Below are 20159 nucleotides of genomic sequence, written 5' to 3'. Positions count from 1 at the left end.
GGTAGAACAGGCAGGCGGGCGCCCCGCGCGCCGCGCCCGTAGCATGCCTACGTCCTTATTCTGACGCCATCCGTATTCTGGTTTGATAGTTCTGGGATTTTTTTCGGAATTTATATTGATTATGATTTATACTCAATGAAATTAAAAATTAGATAATTATATACAATACTAATACAATACTAGAGTATACCGCGGAAAACTGAGAACCTAGTAAAATGATACCAAATAATTTTGTGACGAAAAGATAGTACTTACTAATTCAAACAACCTATTCAAAAGTTAGTTGACCAAAAAATGAAATAGAAGTCAATTTTGGACAAGAAGTGAAAAAAGGAAGAATACTAACAAAGCTAAGTCATTTGTGACTGTGAACGTGGAAAGGTAGAATTTTTTGCAGGTATTGAGATAACACAAAACTCTGAGTAAAAACATCACAACCTATCAGAGGAACTCTGTGTAAAAACATCGCATCCTAATTGCGTTCGAGGTTGTTAGAATTGTCTCTATGAGTATTAGTTTCCTGTGGAACGAAGTACATTTAAGACCTGTTCCGTAAAGTTTTTTACAAGAACACATTAATATTCAAAACATTCCGATGAAAAAAATATTTTATCTATAACTATGTTATTTACCCCTTCAAATGGCGGCCCACCACTTACGGGTCGATGCGAAAGCCAGTAAGCTGTCGGCCACCAGAGTGGTCAGTGAGGTGTTGCCATATTTAGTGGCAAAATTGAAGGCTTTGAAGTATATTTACGATCTTCTAGCGCCCAAAAGTAGCTAGCAAGTTAGACAAGGAAAACATACATACACACGCTAGGTAACGCTTAGTTGCTAAGGACCGTTCACCCGGGAGTGGTCGCCTAAGTCGAGTTCTGTCTTGATTTTTAAAGAGGTTGTTTTGTAAAATAATTTTATGGCAGGTCCTTTTTTATGACTTAACCTTTAAATGTTAAGCCCTAAGTAGAAAATTAATTAGCAATTACCTCCAATCATAACTTTGTTTTGTGGTGGTAGTATTTATTAATAAGGAAACTGGAAAACTGTCACTGTTGCTAGGTTTGATTAGTTAGGTGCGTGTGGCGAAATGCATAAACATTACAATAATTTAATTGTAATGTTGTGACATTTATTTTATTTAATGCTTATTCTAACGATATATGTTTCAATAGACTTTTATACATAGATAAGCTTAAATAGTTGAATTTGCAATATTCTCTAAATCCGCGCTGAACACCGAACGGGGCTCCACCACTTGACTACTTTTCACGTTTTGGCTGCCGCCACTTGAAGGAATATATTATAGGCCTTAACTAGTGATTCATTTCAAAATAAACCATTTAAATACATACATATTACACATAATACAAAAATGAAGAAAATATCTTTTGCGAAACCTTTGATCGATTTTCCACTAATATTTTATATTCTCAGGAAAAATAGTAAAAGCATATCACACAGACATGACAAGGTCCAAGGTTTCAAAGAAGAAGGTAAAATCATTGCTGAGACCTGAAATTAGCGGCAGAATGTCATCGAAATTTATACTAGAAAAAAGAAATAAAATGTCACCAGTTTTCATACTAAATAGAAATAGCATGGTATAAAAGTACTTATTCAAACCCATTTAATTTTACCAAACTTTTACAAAGGGTTATATGTTTAGCATTAACAATAATGGAATTTAGTGACATTCTTGAATTTACAGAATAATTAACCAGTGAAATAAAAACATTGGCGAGAGGTACAAATATATTCGAAAATTTTGTACGGGACTCGGGGTAAATATCGCTCCTGCTCACCTTACAAAATCAAATAATTGATAAATGTTGTAAATAAAGTCTTATATGTATACCATGATACATTAAAATATGAAAGTTAATAAACCAGAAATACCAACCAAATTCAGCATTAGTTCTTGTATAAAAACTTAACGGAACAGGCTATATAACACAAAACTATTACGCATCCACAAAAACGCATGTAACTCGGAAACTAAAAGTCGTGAAATGGTACCTTTCACTAAGCACTCCCGCATATTTAAATCCAGTATATCTCCTGCATCCTGTATGTGTTAAAATTGAAGCTGTTCCAATATAATGACTGATATAAATTAAACAAGCGGATTAATTTATTTGTTTAGGTTTAAAAATAGGTATTCAATTAGATTATTACTGCAATCGCCATTTATAATATTTTTTCATTTCTCATGCTCTGAAAGTGGGTCTTTGTTGTTTTCAAAAGAGCGCAGAAAAGTTAATGCTCTAGAGAGAGTTTAGAGCACTGTACGTTCTTAGTACGTTTGTTTCTTTTTTTACGATAAGCATTTCAAATTTTGGTTTTAAATGGATTTGATGTACCATTTCCATTGTGATAATTAACTCCCCATTCCATAAATAATTATGTTTACCTAAATTTATAATTAAAAGTAGTCCTGACGAAATACTACTGAAGTTTATGCTTAGCCGTGTTATTTTAAATGCACATGTATTTTACTTTCCTCGTATTAAAAATGAAAGGTTGAGTGTTTAACTTGGGTACAAGGCACCATTTCATCCTTTGGTTAATCATGGCTGAATGCCGGACGATGCGTGTGTAAAACTTGTCAAAAAAGATAATATGACGAACGGATGTCTGAAATGTCACCGTATTTAAGAATCAAGTAGCTTAAACATTAGTTTTTTCTTCGTAAGTGTGATGAAAACATTGTGTGTAGGTATAACATATTTGTGTATTTACATATACATATACATATTATACATACATATAATCACGCCTATTTCCCGAAGGGGTAGGCAGAGACCACGGATTTCCACTTGCTACGATCCTCATACCTCTTTCGCTTCCTTCACTTTCATGACATTCCTCATACATGCTCGTCGGTTTAGGGTGCTCTTGACCTGGCCTTTTTTCAGGATTTCCCCGATTTGATCAGAGAAAGTCCGCCGAGGTCTACCCCTTCCAGCTCCCTCTTCTACTTCTCCCTTATACACTCTCTTTGTTAACCTTCTTTCACTCATTCTTTCCACGTGTCCAAACCATCTCAACATACCTTTCTCAATTGTCACTACATCTTCGTTCAGTCCACACTTTTCCCTTATCACGCTGTTCCTAATTCTATCTTGTATTTTACACCACACACACTTCTCAACGCTCTCATTTCCACTGCATTCACTTGACTCTGATGTTTCTTCTGCCATACCCAACTTTCGCTACCATACTACCATTTGTGTATTTATAGCGTGATTATCCATTTTATGTAACGTCCGCTAAACTAGCACAAGTCCGACGCTGACAGTGGTCACGGGCGTACTAAACTATCGAATGAAGTAAATTTCATATTGATATTCGTCATAGTACTTCTAAAATATCGAAAGAGACACAATTTTAAGCATATTTTCAAAGCAATAATCTATCGAGAAAAAGATGAGACGTCGTGTTTCTGACAAGCAGAAGGCTAGTTCAAGGACTGAAGTTATACATACTAGAAAATAATCGATGAAATCTTTGTACAATCCTGTAAAAATCGATTTAAAAAATAGCGCATTTTACTATAAACCGCGCCTTAACGTTCACTATACCCCTCTTATGACTTTTTTTTTTGTTAATTGAAATTAAAATCAAGCATCAATCAAAATAAAATTAAGGGGTATACCCCTTGGCTGGAGTTAGATATGTACATCAAATTGGGTAAACATATTTTCTATAATGTTAATATCCGAAAGGGAAAATAGGGACTATATTTGTGTGGAGAAGCGGTCACGTGACTTCATCCTTTTGGCGAGTGGCGATAAATTAAAACACGACCGAAGGGAGTGTTTTAAATCGACACGAGTTGCGAATTACCTATTCGCACATGTATCGTACAACGTTTTACAGTACATATGGCCCTTTAAATGTTCGACACAGTAACGTAATATGCTACTTCTCGCACTAGTGCTATAAAGTAGCCCCATATGTACTGTAAAAGATATTAAATCAAAACATAATTGGTATTTTTATGTGGCTATGCCCTCCTAAAGCGATGTTGTTCCAGCAATTAACCTTGGTCACAACCTGGACATTAACCTTCGCATCATGACCCTATAAACAATTATCGCAATAATCTGTAGGCGTATTAGACAAACTTGATATTGACACAAGGGTAAAGAAAGACGCAAAATAAAATTACAATAAAATCAAAACATAAAAATTGAGGTAAACATAGTTATAGCAAACTGCGGCATCGCCCTAGTTTGGATTTGGGTCACTCCCGACGCGACGCTGCTGCTCAGATTGCAGACAGCACAGGATATGTGAGAGTTGTGTAATAGGTATATGTGCTAGTTTTAAATTAAACGTGTTAAATAATAGTACATTACGATACAAGTGCGAAAAATAAGAAATTCGTAACGAGTGGTGATAAATTAAAACACGACCGAAGGGTACATGTGCAAATAGGTAATTCGCAACTATTGTTGCATTAAATTAAATGTTGATTTAAAACACTCCCTTCGACCGTGTTTTAATTTATCGCCATTCGTTGCGAATTTCCTATTTTTGTACGGGACTCGGGGTAAATATCGCTCCTGCTCACCTTACAAAATCAAATAATTGATAAATGTTGTAAATAAAGTCTTATATGTATACCATGATACATTAAAATATGAAAGTTAATAAACCAGAAATACCAACCAAATTCAGCATTAGTTCTTGTATAAAAACTTAACGGAACAGGCTATATAACACAAAACTATTACGCATCCACAAAAACGCATGTAACTCGGAAACTAAAAGTCGTGAAATGGTACCTTTCACTAAGCACTCCCGCATATTTAAATCCAGTATATCTCCTGCATCCTGTATGTGTTAAAATTGAAGCTGTTCCAATATAATGACTGATATAAATTAAACAAGCGGATTAATTTATTTGTTTAGGTTTAAAAATAGGTATTCAATTAGATTATTACTGCAATCGCCATTTATAATATTTTTTCATTTCTCATGCTCTGAAAGTGGGTCTTTGTTGTTTTCAAAAGAGCGCAGAAAAGTTAATGCTCTAGAGAGAGTTTAGAGCACTGTACGTTCTTAGTACGTTTGTTTCTTTTTTTACGATAAGCATTTCAAATTTTGGTTTTAAATGGATTTGATGTACCATTTCCATTGTGATAATTAACTCCCCATTCCATAAATAATTATGTTTACCTAAATTTATAATTAAAAGTAGTCCTGACGAAATACTACTGAAGTTTATGCTTAGCCGTGTTATTTTAAATGCACATGTATTTTACTTTCCTCGTATTAAAAATGAAAGGTTGAGTGTTTAACTTGGGTACAAGGCACCATTTCATCCTTTGGTTAATCATGGCTGAATGCCGGACGATGCGTGTGTAAAACTTGTCAAAAAAGATAATATGACGAACGGATGTCTGAAATGTCACCGTATTTAAGAATCAAGTAGCTTAAACATTAGTTTTTTCTTCGTAAGTGTGATGAAAACATTGTGTGTAGGTATAACATATTTGTGTATTTACATATACATATACATATTATACATACATATAATCACGCCTATTTCCCGAAGGGGTAGGCAGAGACCACGGATTTCCACTTGCTACGATCCTGACATACCTCTTTCGCTTCCTTCACTTTCATGACATTCCTCATACATGCTCGTCGGTTTAGGGTGCTCTTGACCTGGCCTTTTTTCAGGATTTCCCCGATTTGATCAGAGAAAGTCCGCCGAGGTCTACCCCTTCCAGCTCCCTCTTCTACTTCTCCCTTATACACTCTCTTTGTTAACCTTCTTTCACTCATTCTTTCCACGTGTCCAAACCATCTCAACATACCTTTCTCAATTTTTGTCACTACATCTTCGTTCAGTCCACACTTTTCCCTTATCACGCTGTTCCTAATTCTATCTTGTAATTTTACACCACACACACTTCTCAACGCTCTCATTTCCACTGCATTCACTTGACTCTGATGTTTCTTCTGCCATACCCAACTTTCGCTACCATACTACCATTTGTGTATTTATAGCGTGATTACCCATTTTATGTAACGTCCGCTAAACTAGCACAAGTCCGACGCTGACAGTGGTCACGGGCGTACTAAACTATCGAATGAAGTAAATTTCATATTGATATTCGTCATAGTACTTCTAAAATATCGAAAGAGACACAATTTTAAGCATATTTTCAAAGCAATAATCTATCGAGAAAAAGATGAGACGTCGTGATTCTGACAAGCAGAAGGCTAGTTCAAGGACTGAAGTTATACATACTAGAAAATAATCGATGAAATCTTTGTACAATCCTGTAAAAATCGATTTAAAAAATAGCGCATTTTACTATAAACCGCGCCTTAACGTTCACTATACCCCTCTTATGACTTATTTTTTTGTTAATTAAAATTAAAATCAAGCATCAATCAAAATAAAATTAAGGGGTATACCCCTTGGCTGGAGTTAGATATGTACATCAAATTGGGTAAACATATTTTCTATAATGTTAATATCCGAAAGGGAAAATAGGGACTATATTTGTGTGGAGAAGCGGTCACGTGACTTCATCCTTTTGGCGAGTGGCGATAAATTAAAACACGACCGAAGGGAGTGAATCGACACGAGTTGCGAATTACCTATTCGCACATGTATGTACAACGTTTTACAGTACATGGCCCTAAATGTTCGACACAGTAACGTAATATGCTACTTCTCGCACTAGTGCTATAAAGTAGCCCCATATGTACTGTAAAAGATATTAAATCAAAACATAATTGGTATTTTTATGTGGCTATGCCCTCCTAAAGCGATGTTGTTCCAGCAATTAACCTTGGTCACAACCTGGACATTAACCTTCGCATCATGACCCTATAAACAATTATCGCAATAATCTGTAGGCGTATTAGACAAACTTGATATTGACACAAGGGTAAAGAAAGACGCAAAATAAAATTACAATAAAATCAAAACATAAAAATTGAGGTAAACATAGTTATAGCAAACTGCGGCATCGCCCTAGTTTGGATTTGGGTCACTCCCGACGCGACGCTGCTGCTCAGATTGCAGACAGCACAGGATATGTGAGAGTTGTGTAATAGGTATATGTGCTAGTTTTAAATTAAACGTGTTAAATAATAGTACATTACGATACAAGTGCGAAAAATAAGAAATTCGTAACGAGTGGTGATAAATTAAAACACGACCGAAGGGTACATGTGCAAATAGGTAATTCGCAACTATTGTTGCATTAAATTAAATGTTGATTTAAAACACTCCCTTCGACCGTGTTTTAATTTATCGCCATTCGTTGCGAATTTCCTATTTTTCGCACTTGTATCGTAATGTACTAATATATTAATTTAAACAGTACTGTCATGTATATGTCATATCAGTAGGTTCGCATAATCGTAGTCGGTCCCAAAATTCAGTCACTGGCACATTATTATTAAATTTAGAATATGATTTTAAGAAAATTTTATTGAATTAAATTTTTGAATGTTTGACAATTATTTTAAAACAAAAAACAGTCATTCGCTGCAATTTCTCACGATGGAGTGGACATTGAAAGAAAACTGAATAGCTGATTTAGCATTGCACCGCTGTGGGCGCTCGCCAAGTACCATTTTCAAGTTGCTCAAAAATTTAAATATAACGCTTATGTTTGTGTACCATACTACTGTTAGGTACAATGAAGTCTCCAGTGTTGAGGACAAGAAAATAATTGCCCGGCCTCGCTCCGTACGAGCACCAGCAGTGATCAAAACGATCAAGGCGCAGATCATAGCAAGAAATCCTGTTCGAAAACAGAAGTTGACGGCTTTGCAGATGGGTGTCAGTAGAAAAACCGTCAAAAAGGTTTAAAACGAAGATCTTAGTCTACAAGCATACAAAAAAAGAGTGGGCACTTACTTAATGCCCGTCTAAAAACAATAAGGCTTAAAAGATCCCGGAAGTTGTTAAAGCGGTACGCGAAAAATTTACACCGTGATATCCTCTTTAGAGACGAAAAGATTTTAGATATTGAAGAGAAGTACAATAAACAGAATGATAGAGTGTACTCTAGGAGCTCTGAAGAAACAGGAAAAAGAGTTACGCTGGTGCAACTTGGGCATCATCCATCATCAGTGATGGCCTGGTTGGGTGTATCTTATTACGGGCCAACTGAGGTTCATTTTTGCGAAAACGGGGTCAAAATCAGTGCGAAAGTGTACCAAGAGACGGTTTTGGATAAGCTTGTCAAAGATCTGCCCAACACGCTGTTTTCAGGCCATAATTTTGTGTTCCAGCAGGATTCTGCACCAGCACAAAAAGCCAAGACCACTCAAGCCTGGTTTGACCTTGTTTGAAAAAATCGACTTTATAAGACACGAAGATTGGCCTTCCTCCAGTCCGGACCTTAATCCTTTGGACTATAAAATTTGGCAGGTCTTAGAGGGGAAGGTCTGTGCTAAACCCCATAAAAATGTGGAGCCTGAAGTCATCTTTAAGAAAAGCAGTCGCTGAAATAGACATGAAAATGGCGCGTGCTGTGATAGACGACTGACCGCGCCGATTAAGGGCCTGTATTAAATACAAGAGAGGTCATTTTTAATCATTTTCAGTAATTTTAATTCTTTATTTACTTTAAATTGCCAAATTGGTATATAATTTATTAAAAACTGATTGGTACTTTTGTTTTTATAATTATTTTCATTTGTGACAGTGGGTAGGTATTTGCTATGTGCGCGACTGTCACGCAACCTAGCGTCCGCAAGTCTAGGGGAAAACGTCAATTCACTACATCTTATAAAACTACTCCAAAACTAAAAACTACTGACCGGATTTTTATACGACTTTCATCTATCAATAGAGTGATTCTTGAGGAAGGCTTAGGTATATAACTTTTTAAGGGTTTGTGTAAATTGTTTGAAATATAACGATGTTGTCAGAAAATTGGGGTTGTTTCTCATTCATAGGTCTACAAAAAAGTCCGCGATGTTAAATGTCTATCTTTTAAGGATAACTTACGATACCCATTCTTAACTTCTGGAAAAATCACGTAATATGTGGCATTTGCTATTTACACGGATACATTATTAACCATTATCAAACTAAATAAGTTAGTTATATTAAGCATTTCATATAGATTACAATGGTCCCTTACACCATACAATTTAAATGAATATTTCAGGAGAAATCGTAAATTAAAGTAATAATGTATTCGATGTAGGTAATTATATGGTCAGCAATTGGGCGCTTCGTACGGGTATATTTATTTAGAAGAACATTAATTAACCAAAGCTGATGAAATTCTGCTAATTGTTTCAGCAGATTTCGTTGTAAATTAGCGAAAAACCTGCCAACACGTACATTTGATTGTACATATCCAAATTATCTGCACCCAAAAAAAACGACACAATAAATGATACCTATATACAGCGTTAGTAGTAAAGCTTCAGATGAATTGTACCTTAGTGTAGTGTTTTAACTAATTCATAAATTAAATATTAAATCAACCTGTGTTTGTAGAAACATTTAGTAGCTCCACCTACGCGACGACTCCATTGTTGAAGTCACGCTCGCCGCGGCAATGAAACTTGAATCCGTCAGTTGGTCACAACACTGGTCAGTGACCATATATCATGGTTTATAGAACGTGGCCTTTCGCGAATAAGTGTTACGTTCAATGCACTAACAGGTATTGCCATGAGTGCACCATGTTTGTAATGTACCTAGTTGGTTACTAAATTCTGTTACTGCAATAATCTTTATCTACATAAAATATACGAACGAAAGTTGAATAAACTATATATTAAAATGAAGTACACAAAATGAGGAATTACATATGACAATATCATTCAAAATGGCCTCCTCTAGCCTTGGCACAGGCCCTCAAACGACGAGGCCAGACATCAATAGCGGCACGCACGATTATCATGTCTAATTCCGTCACTGTCTTAACTATGGCCCGCTTGAGGGAGTCAAGATTTGTGTGGGGTTTAGCACAGGTTTTGTCCTCAATAACCTGCCATATGGCATAATCCAGGGGTTAAGGTTTTAGCGACAACTTCAGCTGTTATGTCGCGTACTGGTATCATGAGTGATGCATCAGACCACAGCGTAGGAGGATTGGTCCAACAGAAAGTTGATAATGTTTGGAAACCGCTGGCATTTTTCTCGAAGGCACTGAGTCCGACGCAACGCCGCTACAGTGTGTATGATCGCGAACTCCTAGCGATTTACATGGCTGTAAAGCACTTCAGACGACTTATAGAAGGCAATGACGTCATCGTCTACACGGACCACAGACCACTTACGCACGCACTTACGCGAGCACCGAGCAGCAGCGACACTCCGAGACGCGAGCGCCAACTGCACTTCATTAGCCAATTTTGTTCGAGCATCCAGTATATCCCAGGCGACAAAAACAACATCGCTGACGCCTTATCAAGAATCGAAGAAATACAATGTCCGTCCGCAATAGATTTCGACAAATTAGCCACCGACCAGCGTACCGATGAAGAACTAACAAAATTGAAAACTCAAGAAAATCTGAAGTTCACTGAAGTCACACTACCAGCCATCAATCGACCAATCACGTGTGAGCTCTCAACTGGCACACCGCGACTGTACCTACCTATCGCTTATCGTTATGCGGCCTACAAAGCGCAACACGATATAAGCCACTCAGGTGTACGCGCAACGAGGAGACTTATGGCATCTAAGTTCTTTTGGCCAGCAATGAACAGAGACGTCGCACTTTGGACTCGAGCATGCATTGGATGTCAACGAGCTAAAATACATCGTCACGTGATTCCACCTATCGGAGAGTTCCCGCCATCTCAGCGTTTCGAGCATCTGCATATCGATATCGTGGGACCCCTAAGAATATCAAATGATTATCGATATTGCGTCACAATGATCGACCGCTGCACGAAGTGGCCCGAGGCAATACCAGTACGCGACATAACAGCTGAAGTTGTCGCTAAAGTCCTGTACGAGCACTGGATTACGAGATTTGGATGCCCGCTACGCATCACGTCAGATCAAGGTCGTACCTTCGAGTCAAACCTTTTCAACGCTCTCCTGAAGAAGCTTGGGACCACAAGAATACGTACCACTGCCTACCACCCTCAGGCGAATTCTCAAGTGGAGAGGCTACACCGCACTTTGAAAGCCGCTCTTATGGCAAGGGGCGAAAGTTCAAGATGGTCCGAAGAGCTGCCTACAGTTTTATTTGGATTACGAGCCGCATTACGCAGCGATAACAACCTAAGTCCTGCATTGATGACGTATGGATCCCCACTACGCATGCCAGCTGATTTCTTCATACCTACAAAGTCGACGATTGAAGATGCAGAGTTTGTACGACGTTTGTCAGAGATAATGTCATCACTTGTTCCTGTAACCCGGACGCACGCCACGCAATGGAGACCTTTCGTGCATAAGGACCTTGCGTCGTGCACTCACGTATTCGTGCGTAATGACACCGTGCGACCCCCGCTCACACCACCATATGATGGCCCGTTCGAAGTCCTCAAACGCTACGACAAGTATTTCAAGATACAAATGCCACAACGAACTACTGTCGTCACTATAGAGCGTCTGAAGCCAGCCTACATCTACAATGAAGACGTCACAAGCGACAGCCGAACTCCTGCATCTAGCCCAAACACTCAGACGTATGTGACGAGACCGGGCAGAGTCACGAAACGTATTCGCTTTGCTTGAGAGGGAGTGCTATGGGACATGCGCTCGCATCGACGGCCGGACGCAACTGAGGCGCGCGCAGGCGGCGCGCACGTATTTATGCAGCGGTTGGAGCGAGATGGAAGACAGGGCGTGCTACTCTCGCAAGCGACATTCTCTGCGGTAGTCCTGAATTGCTGTATTTTTTACTACCCACTTCATGCAACCGGCGATTGTGAGCGGGATAGAAGATATGCCATCGCACTCTAGAGAGGTGCGATTTACGTCAAAGGGTAGATTGGATTCTGTAGTTAAGATCCGGGCTGGAGGTCGGCCAGTCTTCGTGGGCAATAAAGTCAATTTTGTTCCTTCGAAACCAGGCTTGAGTTGATTTTGCCTTATGTGCAGGAGCTGAGTCCTGTTGAAAGACCTATGGCTGGTTTTGAAATAGGGTGTGGTTTAAGGGCTTCACTATTGGTTCGAGAACGGTTTTCTGGTAAACTTTGGCCCCAGTTTTCACACCTTTTTCACAGAAATGAACCTGTGTTAGCCCTGAGTATGACACACCCAGCCAAATCATCACATAAGAGGGATGATGGCCTCGTTGCACTCTCGGAATAGCCGCAATCGCCTCTTGACTGTTTTTTGCATACACTCTGTCATTCTGGCGGTTACAACATTCTTCAATGGTAATTTTTTTTTCATCTGTAAATAGTATTTGCGGTTGCCATTTTGTGCGTACCGCTTCAATAGCACGCGACTTCTCTCTAGCCTCAGTCTTTAATCGTCCATTAAGCAAATGACCTTTTTGTCTGCGGTAAGCGTGTAGTCCAAGGTCTTCATTGATAACTTTTTTTAGGGAGCTTCTCTTCACAGACATCTGTATTGCCAACAACTTTTGCTTCCGGACGGGGTTTCTTGCAATTCTCGCCTTCACTGCATTTATTAGAGCTGGGGTCCGAACGGTGCGTGGTCTTCCAGACCTCTTGCGGTCATCGAAGCTCTAAGTACTATTGTATCTATTAATTGTGCGATAAACAAATTGTTTGTTGATTCTTAGGTTTTCAAGCAACTTCAAAATCATGTTTAGCGGGTACCCACATTTGTGCAACGCAATTACTGCGATACGATTCTCTTTTAGGCCCCAATTCATTATAGATACGACGAGATAAGCGTTATGTGTGGTATATAATTATAGCTCACAAATCCACCACATTATGTCATTTTTAGAGTTCCGTAGCCAAATGGCAAAAAACGGAACCCTTATAGATTCGTCATGTCCGTCTGTCTGTCCGATAATGTCACAGCCACTTTTTTCCGAAACTATAAGAGCTATACTGCTCAAACTTAGTAAATAGATGTATTACACAAAAACATTTTTACACAAAAATAGAAAAAAAAACAATACATTTTGGGGATTCCCCATACTTAGAACTGAAACTCAAAAAATCTTATTTCATCAAACCCATACGTGTGGGGTATCTATAGAAAGGTCTTTAAAAATGATATTGAGGTTTCTAATATCATTTATTTTCTAAACTGAATAGTTTGCGCGAGAGATACTTCCAAATTAGTAAAATGTGTCCCCCCCCCCCCGTAACTTCTAAAATAACAGAATGGAAAATCTAAAAAAAATATATGATATACATTGCCATTCAAACTTCCACCGAAAATTGGTTTGAACGAGATCTAGTAAGTAGTTGTTTTTTAATACGTCATAAAAAAAATTCATCAAACCCATACGTGTGGGGTATCTATGGATAGGTCTTTAAAAATGATATTTAGGTTCCTAATATAATTTTTTTCTAAACTGAATAGTTTGCGCGAGAGACGCTTCCAAAGTGAAAAAATGTGTGCCCCCCCCCCCCCCCTGTAACTTCTAAAATAACAAAATGAAAAATCTAAAATAAATATATGATATATTACCATGCAAACTTCCACCGAAAATTGGTTTGAACGAGATCTAGTAAGTAGTTTTTTTAATACGTCATAAATGGTACGGAATCCTTCATGGGCGAGTCCGACTCGCACTTGGCCGCTTTTTATTTTTTCAGTAGCATTTGTTTTAACGGAAATAAAGAGTTTGCAAATCGAGTAACAGAACTTAGCAACCAACTAGGTAAGCCTTTGTGCCAGAAAGACGTAGGTAGGTAGATTAGATAGTTTAAAGTTACGATGAAACACACAACAGAAACATACATAAACGGATATAAGTTATTATAATCCCTTCGCGTAATCTTGTAAAAAAAAATTGCACATATATATAATTTCATTCGAACTTCTATTTATTCATACGTTCAAGAGAAGTCGATCCAGTTCGGACTTTTGTGTAGTAGATATTCAAGCAAATCTAATGCTGATGACCGTGTATCGGAGCGTAGCGAACTCGTGATATTGTCAATCAGCTGGAAAGTATTGATGATTGCCTAAGAGCCTCTGAACTAAGTATGGTACTTCAAGTGCTGATAAGCGCTACGCTTGGAGAGCTATTATACTTAAGGTGGTATATATTATAAGTAAGGTAAGGTGACCTCGAAATACGTAGTAGGTAATAAAACACCAGGATCCACACTCATTATGCACTCGGAGAATTAGATATGTACAGCCCTGTCTGTTGTTATTATGGAACACGCGTATAGACTTATAGAAACATAAACCACAAGTTCGATAACCCTCACTTAAAGTTTATAGACTAGAGCTTTCCACGCTACAAGCTTGCACAATAGGTGTGCAGAGGTATACATTTGCCATTTGCTACGGCTCTGCCTGCGTGTGATAAATTATTAATTTGTAGGCATTTTAATTACCTACGGTACGACATCAGGTCGCTACAATAAAGTTCTCCCATACTAAGTGAAATGTATTATAAACAGTAATACTGTAAACTGCTGATACAAAAGTGAAAATAATATTTCAGCGATAAGCAGTGTAGCAAGTCGTTTCGGAATCATAAGCAAATTGTTAGTCTGTGCGGAAAGAGAAGAGTCGAATGTATGGGGCCCAATCTTCGAGCAACACCGGCTTCCGACACGGGTGTTGCTCGAAGGGCCCAATACATTCCATGACTCTTCTCTTTCCGAACACACTCTACCTTCGTTATATTTTTTAAATTTAACTTTAAAAAAGTAAAAATATATATATAGGAATATATCTGTACATTGAAAAGTTTATTTGTTATTTTGACTGATTTTGAGTAGAAACTTTATGCGTTATGTTAACGTGTGTGTAAGTTATTTTGTAAGTTTTGTGACGAGTTATTATGTTTATTCAGTCAATTTTACTTTCCAGAATGACTTCGCCGGCCATCACGAAGTCGCCTGACAACCAGAAGGGAACCAAGTCTCCGACACACTCCGCGGGCGCCGCCGCCACCGAGCGGCCGGCCTCGCGCGCCGAGTCATCCTCCACCTCCGCCGCGCCACCACCGTCCGAGCCCTTCAGCTGGCTGCGGATCTTCAAGCTGGCAGACCTTATGATGAAACAGGGCTGCTAGACAATACTACTGAAGTTTATGTCCTTTCTAACGGATTTACCAGGCGCAACTTTTTAATTCATCGTCGAGGAGAATAATTCAATATGATGCATCAATTCATTCCAGTGTATTAAAATACTCAAAATAGTACCTTCAGATTGGGTAATTCAAGTCAGGATATTAACTATCAATTAAATAGCAATAAATGTAGGAAGTAGAGTAGGTATATCATTAGCACGAACAAGTTCTCAGTTTCCATAAATACTAGAGCTCTTTGTTAATGATTAATATGATAAAATATCGTTACTTCCTTGGCAGTTCGCACGCAATGATATACTTAAGGGGGTTTAAGTAAGTATGTACAAGGACTTTTTTGTTTCATATGATGTGGCTAGTCCTTTTAGATGTAGGTTCATCGCGCAATTATGTAGCATAGACGGAATAATAAATAGTATTTAATAGTGTCAAAATTCTCGAAATACCCATTAATGTTAACTTCTGAGCAGCTTGTATGTTTGACGCTAATTTTAACCTCGTGTGTATGGATGGCACATCAAAATTAATAACATACCTACTCTTTGGTCTTGAGCTTTCGACTATGTTCCTGTTGTTCATAATTGCTATTCATTTATATGTATTATAGTGTAATAGAATGAAACGATTAACAAGTATGTGTAAGCTAACTGTACAGATTTTTAAGTTACAAAAGTGTGGGAGAGAAAGGGCCACTTTGAACGTCATTATTTCATAGGAATAATGTTTATGGTGGCGCTCCACACGTTGTCACTTGCCAAATCAGTGCAAAGTTAGCTTGGACTGACTAAGTTCCATATTGTGTTTGAAATATTTTAAAGTAATATTTATAAATTTATTTATACTGACATTATATTATCACTGAAAAATGTTACGAAATCAATTGTTTAAATTATAATCGTATAAGATCGTTTAAATAAATTACTCGAAGTTGCTTGTTCTTTCTTCCACTTTGTCTCGCCACGCATAGGTAACATAAACATAGATAACAGACGTAAGGCGCGAATGGTATCGTCTTGGCTCGTCACAATCGTTTTTTGTCAAGTCCTTAAATTCGTCCCCTTCTGATTTCGTCACCCATTCTTCATTCGTCACTTTCGTGGGTCGTTCCATATCATATTTGGTAATCTTTGTTGTTTGTCTATTTCTTATTCCGGCTCATTTCGCTATTCATCAACATCTTCTTTGGGCATGTTCGATGTTAGTCTATGTTGTTTTTAGACTCGCTCGTTATTTATCCTGTCGTTTTTTATATTATTCCAAGTTGGTATTTCTCTTATTTTGCCTCTTTTGGAATTTATATATTTCTTAGTTGGACACATTCTCTATTAACCTCGTTCGAAATCATTAGGGCTGTTTCCGAGATTGCCGAAATATATATTTTGACAAATATGTTCCGAAATGTATGTATTTATCAGGAAATGAAGACAAGACAAAGTTTCTTGTTTATGGCTCCCTACATTACTTCTTACCCCAGGCTAGGAAAAGACAAACAACAAATATGACCAAAGATGACAAAGACTGCCAGTGAAAGTGACGAATGCAGAATCAGATGAATTAAGAACTTGTCAAAAACCAAATAGGACCAACAACGAATTTACGAATAACGAGTGAGTCTGAAAACAACATAGACTTACATCGAACATGCCCAGAGATGTTGACTAATATTGTTGACGAATACCGAAATGAGACGGAATAAGAAATAGACGACCCACAAAAGTGACGAAAGAAAAATGAGTGACGAAAGGAGAACGGGACGAATTTAAGAACTTGACAAAAAACGATTGAGACGAACGAAGACGCAAGTCTCGGGGAAAACGTCAATTCACTACATCTTATAAAACTACTCCAAAAATAAAAACTATTGAACGGATTCTCATACGACTTTCATCTATCAATAGAGTGATTCTTGAGGAAGGTTATAGGTATACAGTCTGTTACCGGCAGGTGGGCTTTTTTTAAAGTAGGGTAAAGTAACAAAGTTCTCTAACTTAACTATTACCTAAATTTAATTAATAAACTAAAATTCAGACTTTAACTTTCTAACAAAACTTTAACTGCCAGCAATGTACAGCGCAGTAAATTGACAAGTACCAATGACAGCCCTTCATACTTTGTTTATTTAATTGCGACGTTTATTTCAAGAGTTAGCGATACCAGTATTACTACCCTTAAGATAATTAAAGGCACTTGTCTCATTGATAAACACTTTATTACCAACTAAATGAAACTTAAATACAAACCCCATATTTTAATGTTTATTTTTGTAAAAACAAATTGCAGTAACGAGTCTTATTAACAAATCCCTGGGGAGTCATTTTTAATAACATGCATTTTTGCACCTTTAAAAACTTGAAGGGATGTTTCCTATGCTTTTTTTAAAATCTTGTGCACAGTTTTGTTACTCATACCAAGCAATACGAGTACTTGACGTTGGTACCTGTCTGAAGTGCTCGAGAATCCTTTTTAGGGTTCCGTAGCCAAATGGCAAAAAACGGAACCCTTATAGATTCGTCATGTCCGTCTGTCTGTCCGTTTATGTCACAGCCACTTTTTTCCGAAACTATAAGAACTATACTGTTCAAACTTGGTAAGTAGATGTATTATATGAACCGCATTAAGATTTTCACACAAAAATAGAAAAAAACAATAAATTTTGGGGGTTCCCCATACTTAGAACTGAAACTCAAAAAAAATTTTTTCATCAAACCCATACGTGTGGGTATCTATGGATAGGTCTTCAGAAATGATATTGAGGTTCCTAATATCATTTTTTTCTAAACTGAATAGTTTGCGCGAGAGACACTTCCAAAGTGGTAAAATGTGTGTGCCCCCCCCCCCCCCCCCCCCCTGTAACTTCTAAAATGAGGGAATGATAAACCTAAAAAATATATATGATGTACATTACCATGCAAACTTCCACCGAAAATTGGTTTGAACGAGATCTAGTATTTATTTTTAATAGGTCATAAAATAAAATAAAAATAATCCATCTAACCCATAAGTGTGGGGTATTTATGATCTTCAAAAATGATATTGAGGTTTCTAATATCATTTTTTTCTAAACTGAATAGATTGCGCGCGAGACACTTCCAAAATAGTAAAATGTGTGTCCACCCACCCCCCCCCACCCCTGTAACTTCTAAAATAACAGAATGATAAAACTAAAAAAAATATATGATATATCTACATAACCATGCAAACTTCCACCGAAAATTGGTTTGAACGAGATCTAGTAAGTAGATTTTTTTTAATACGTCATAAATTGTACGGAACCCTTCATGGGCGAGTCCGACTCGCACATGGCCGCTTTTTTCAACTTGCACTGGCACGATCCCATTCATGGCCCTTTCAGGCTTACCTTACCGGGCGATTGGCCTGTTCTCACAAACTCGCTGAAGAGACGCGGTTATCAATCGAGCATTGTGTGGATGTCGTCAATTTGGGAAGCGTTTCCGATAAAGCCTTAAGCCTTGAGCTGCATTTCCACTTGTTTCAACTACTCTCGGGCATCGTAAAGCCTACTACTAGCAAGGCATTTTAAAGAAAATCAAATACCAGTTTTGCTAATTTTTTTGGTTTGTTTTGACAACCCGACGTCAACACTTGAAATTGTCATGTCAAAGTTTATAAAAAACCTGTTTAATTAATGTATTATGTTAAGTATGTAAAACCTCCAAACATGAAGGCAATGATAAGGACGACAATATTTTTTGATAGTTGTCTCAGTTTTTACCCACGTACCACGACATGCCTTATACCAAGTGCATTAACGATATGAGTAACAACGATTACGTAGTACACCCACTAAATTGACTGTGCGGATTTCAGAAATTTTATTGAGCAGTTAATTCTCATAATTATGATTTGCTAATACACGCAAACTATTGCTAATGAACCGTATTAGTATCAGGTGTAATAAATGCCCGCATGACGGTAACACACTGTATAACTTGTTAAGGTTTTGTGTAAATTGATTAAAATATAACGATGTTGTCGGAATAAATCACGAGGAGCTTAAATCGAAAACGCTGCCTAATCCGTTTGAGCTATAACAACACAATGTATGGTGGGGTTGTCTCTCTTTAATGGGTCTACAAAAAAGTCCGCGATGTTGATTGTCTATCTTTTAAGGATAAGTTACTATATCCATTCTGAACTTCTAAAAACCGGCCAAGAGCATGTCGGGCCACGCTCAGTGTAGGGTTCCGTAGTTACTCTTCCGTCACAATAAGCTAAACTGGAGCTTAAAGTGTAATAAATGGTACCTTTCACCCGAGTTAAACAAATAGGCAAATTTGCATAATCAGTACCTAATTAAAGTAAGTCTTTTTACTATGAAGGGAAAACATTTTGCGATAACCCAAAAACAGCTAAACTGATCATGTCCGCTATAGTTTTCATTTAATGTCTTTCTTAAGCTCTACTTTCACGATTTTTTTCATATTTTTTGGACCTATGGTTCAAAAGTTAGAGGGGGGGGGGGACACATTTTTTTTTTCTTTCGGAGCGATTATCTCCGAATATATTCACTTTATCAAAAAACGTTTCTTGAAAACCCCTATTAGTTTTGAAAGACCTTTCCAACGATACCCCACACTCTAGGGTTGAAGCGAAACAAAAAATTCACCCCCACTTTACGTGTAGGGGAGGTACCCTAAAAAAAATTAAATTTTTAGATTTTATTGTACGACTTTGTCGGCTTTATTGATTTATATATCCATGCCAAATTTCAGCTTTCTAGCACTAACGACCACGGAGCAAAGCCTCGGACAGACAGACAGACAGACAGACAGACAGACAGACAGACAGACAGACAGACAGACGGACATGGCAAAACTATAAGGGTTCCGTTTTATGCCATTTGGCTACGGAACCCTAAAAAAGATCACACAGTACGTGGCATTTTCAAAGCTATGTACACGGATACAGCATTAATAATTATCAAATTAAATACGTTAGTCATTTCATACAGATTACAATGGAGGAGTGTCTTTTCAA

At 37.6% G+C, this 20159-nt stretch overlaps 1 long non-coding RNA gene across 2 annotated transcripts in view; it reads left to right on the top strand.

Annotated features, from left to right (window-relative positions):
* The window catches only part of LOC133526128 (uncharacterized), a 53655-nt gene extending 37563 nt beyond the window's left edge, over positions 1-16092 (top strand). For both annotated transcript variants that reach the window (XR_009800690.1, XR_009800691.1), the window contains exon 2: positions 14942-16092. This is a non-coding gene — a long non-coding RNA (uncharacterized LOC133526128). The remainder of the gene's footprint in view (positions 1-14941) is intronic.
* The last annotated feature ends 4067 nt before the right edge of the window (positions 16093-20159 follow it).

Source organism: Cydia pomonella, chromosome 16 (assembly GCF_033807575.1).
Source record: "Cydia pomonella isolate Wapato2018A chromosome 16, ilCydPomo1, whole genome shotgun sequence".
Taxonomy (NCBI): domain Eukaryota; kingdom Metazoa; phylum Arthropoda; class Insecta; order Lepidoptera; family Tortricidae; genus Cydia; species Cydia pomonella.
The sequence above is the reverse complement of the archived record's forward strand: the minus strand, read 5'-3'. Positions and strand labels throughout refer to the sequence as shown.